The following is a 4,461-nucleotide window of genomic DNA, read 5'->3' on the forward strand; positions in this document are numbered from 1 at the left end:
TGCATGCCATTGTATGTAAATTATATAACTCCCTTCATTTAGTGAGAGATAATGAGCGTTTCCATTTTGCAGGAAAGGAACGGCAATCGGTTCATTAAATTCTGGTCTTGGGGCTTATTCCGTAACATGTTCCACTCTTGCAACACATGGGGGGATCGCTTCCTGTAAACCCAATGTCTGGCCCACAGTGGCTCATTTCAACACTTTGCAATTCTCTCTTTATTTCTCTTTTCTCTCACACATTTTTTTCCTCTCGCATTCTTTCTCTTCTTTTCATTGTTTATCTCTTCTCTTTTCTTCATTTCATTGTTTATCTCTTCTCTTTTCTTCATTTCTCATATTTTCTCTCCTCTCTCTCTTTCTTTCTCTCTCTCTCTCTCTCTCTCTGTGTATCTGTCTATCTATCTATCTTTCTGTCTCTCTCGCTCTCTCTCGTTCTCTTCTCTCTCTTTCTTTCTTTCTTTCTTTCTTTCTTTCTTTCTTTCTTTCTTTCTTTCTTTCTCTCTCTCTCTCTCTCTCTCTCTCTCTCTCTCTCTCTCTCTCTATCTATCTATCTATCTATCTATCTTTCTCTCTCCTCTAGCTCTCTCTCTCGCTCTCTCTCTCTCTCTCTCTCTCTCTCTCTCTCTCTCTCTCTCTCTCTCTCTCTCTATCTCTCTCTCTCTCTCTCTCTCTCTCTCTCTCTCTCTCTCTCCTTTTCTTTCTCTCTCTCTCTCTCTCTTGGTTGAATTTTGTAATGATTATAATATATTATCGACCTTCAGTTTGTTTTTACAGCGCAGTGATCAACAGAATCAGCTTTGCAGTGTTTTACTCATGATGATTTCTGTGTCTATGACAGTAACGAATTCCTTCTTAGTGTATTTTCGATACAGTTGATCATCAAATCTTTTAGATAAAGTCGACTACTATGGTTTTCGTGGTTTATCACACCAATGGTTATAATCGTATCTGACAAATAGAATGCAGTTTGTTCAGATGAATGGCAAACCTTCAGATCTTCTTTCGGTCAAATATGGGGTACCTCAAGGCTCTTTTCTCGGCCTCGGCTTTTCATTCTATACATCAGTGGCATGTGTAGAGCATCCTCCGCCCTACGTTTCATCTTATTTGCAGATGATTGCACCATATACTTCCCTGAAAGGAATCTTGATAGTGTTATAAGTAGAATGAACAAGGAATTTGTGATCATTAACACCTGGTTAATTTCAAACAAACTTACCATCAACACACAAAACACAGTTCATCTTCAACAGGTACAAAACAGTTTCCTACCCGCTTATGCAGATTGACATGAACAACCATAGAATAGGCTGGATTGGAGCAAAGTTCTTCGGAGTTATTGTGAATATAAACACCTATACTGGCATAGCCATATTCAATATGTATGTAACAAAGTAGCTAAGATTTGTGGCTTACTTTATATGCCTCGTGATCATTTGAACAGAGGAACAATGTTGTTAATCTATTTTTCATTGGTGTACTCAAACATTATTTACTGATTGACATTGTAGGGAGGAGCTAGCACCACACCACTAAACCACTCAAAACCATACAAAAGAAAATGAATAGAGCAATCGTTGAATTAAAGACCACACCAATGATTAATTTATCAATTTGAAACTATTAAAGTAAGGTTAGGTTAAACCTATACAATTTTACATGTTCGGTAAATACATACAAATGTTGGCAAAACTTGATCTCATCCCGTAACTATTTCAACAGTGGCACAAACGACGCCTATTCCAGATGGAACAATTTCAGACTCCCTCCCTTCGCTTCATCGTCCCAGTCACAGAGCCATGTCAGATATCGTATTCCAGTTTTCTTCAATAGCTTTCCTCCCGAAATCAAAGGCGAAGATACTGTGAACAGCTTTCAATTTAGCTTAAAATCCTTCTTAATTAGCTAATATTCTGGACGATTACTATAGGAAACATGGATATTATCAATCTCTCTCCATTAAGATAATTAAGTTCCATTTATTTCTCCCTTTGTAATTACATATTTCAGTATATTTCATCTATTTGTAATTACATAATTTTGTATGTTACGTAATCTTCTTATTGCTTTTTTTTTTTTTTTTTTGTAAACACGTTTTCATTTTCGTTATTTACTCCTGGCTTATTTCTGTAATGTAAATGAAGTATTTACTGTTTATGCAACCCTTTTTTAACCTTTGTTTTGTTATAATTTTCATTCAGATTGTTTGTACGTTTTGTGATATATTCAGTTTTTATTATGTGTTCTTTCTCTTTTAATATTTCATGTAAATCCATGATTGTAATTATTCTACTGCAGGTCTATTTTCTGTATGTTAATACACACACACACACACACACACACACACACACACACACACACACACACACACACACACACACACACATATATATATATATATATATATATATATATATATATATATATATATATATATATATATATATATATATATGTATATATATATATGTATATATATATTTTTTTTCTTCTTCTTCTTCTTCTTCTTCTTCTTAAGGTATTCAGAAACAGCAAAAGCCCGGTCAGACTGCAACCATTACATATGAAAATACTTGCAACCTACTTAAACTTAATAAACTAGTACAATTTCAATTTCAGATTTCTCATGCGTGCACATTTTTTTCTCTTTCTCTTTCTCTTCTCTCCTCTCCTCTCCTCTCCTTTCCTCTCCTCTCCTTTCCTCTCCTCTCCTCTCCTTTCCTCTCCTCTCCTCTCCTCTCCTCTCCTCTCTCTCTCTCTCTCTCTCTCTCTCTCTCTCTCTCTCTCTCTCTCTCTCTCTCTCTCTCTCTCTCTCTCTCTCTCTCTCTCTCTCCTCTCCCTCTCCCTCTCCCTCTCCCTCTCCCTCTCCCTCTCCCTCTCCCTCTCCCTCTCCCTCTCCCTCTCCTCTCCCTCTCCCTCTCCCTCTCTCATTCTCTCTCTCTCTCGCTCGCTCGCTCTCTCTCTCTCTCTCTCTCTCTCTCTCTCGCTCTCGCTCTCTCTCTCTCTCTCTCTCTCTCTCTCTCTCTCTCTCTCTCTCTCTCTCTGTCCCTCTCTCTCTCTCGCTCTCTCTTCTTTCATTTATATATAGCTATATATGGCATGTTCAGAGGATATTATTTTTGAAAAATATTATCATTAACAATGTTAATGCACACCCACACACACAAACACACATATATGTGCGTGTATGTGTGGTTATAATGGTGATCGTATTGATAGAAGAAGAGGTAGTTATACTAGTCATAATAGCAGCAGGTTCAGTAATTAGTGCAGTGACAGCAACCGGTAGAAAAGCTGATACGATAAAACAAAGAGAGATAAGTGGTATTGCTATGGTTGTTGAAGAGAGTATTGTTCAGGCCTGACAACACATACAATAATATAATGACGATGACATACATCTGCGATCATTTTGCTAAATGTCTATTACTTAACCAATTGTCAGCCATTATTACGCTTGTCACTAAGATTATGATTAATATTAGAGATATTACTGTTCTCATTATGTTTATTGTTAGTGATTTTCTATTTATGAATTATACGGTTATCATTATGATTGCCATATAGTAGGTGTTATGATTATCATCGTTATCATTATTATGAATATTATGATCATTATGTTATCACGATTATTATGATTACTGCTGTCATATTATTGATCTTGATAATTGCGACAATACCTAAGACTATGGCTAGTGATTTCTAGTATTACTTTAATGTTCTCTACTGAACTCCATCACACCCACCGTCGGTATAAACCTGCGGTAGCCGTTGATATCGTCAGTTCATTATACTCACTTGTAAATAGCCTCCATTTGCATCACCTTCGCCAGCTCCCTCCCCTATACCCCCCACCCCCCCACCCCCACCCCAACCCCGTCTTTCACTTCCGCATCGTTCCCACTCCCTTCCTCTGGTTCACCATCTCCCCCTCTCTTCCCTTTCCGCAGATCTATTCCTTCTCTTCTCTTTATCTTCTCTAAGTCTTTCTCTTTCGACTAGTTCCTCTCTCGCGCATACTTAGGTCCCCCCTCCCTCTCCCTCCCCCTAGATCTTCTCCCTCACCCTCGCCCTCGTTTCCTCCCTCTCCCTTTCCCGGCTCCTCTCCCCTCACCCTCGATCTTTCTACTCCGGGTCTCCCCCTCCCCTCCCAGAGTCCCCCATTGCTCTCCCCTTCCCTTTGCCTGTGTCCTACCCTTCCCCTCCCCTTCCCCTCCCTTCCCCTCCTCTTCCCCCTCCTCCTCCCCCTCCCCTTCCCCACCCCTTCCCCTCCCCTTCCCCTCCCCTTCCCCCTCCCCCGAGCCTCTCCACTGGTCAGGCTTTATGGGTCCTGTGTGCAACAAGGGCCACATCCTGATAACTTTTCTCGTAACTTTCACCCTTCTCGCCGTTCCGGATCGCCGCGATATACTCCCCCGCTTGCTTTTCATCTCGTATTATTTTAGCACTTTTCGTAAT

This window comes from Penaeus vannamei, chromosome 21, assembly GCF_042767895.1.
Source record: "Penaeus vannamei isolate JL-2024 chromosome 21, ASM4276789v1, whole genome shotgun sequence".
In the NCBI taxonomy this organism is placed as follows: Eukaryota; Metazoa; Arthropoda; class Malacostraca; order Decapoda; family Penaeidae; genus Penaeus; species Penaeus vannamei.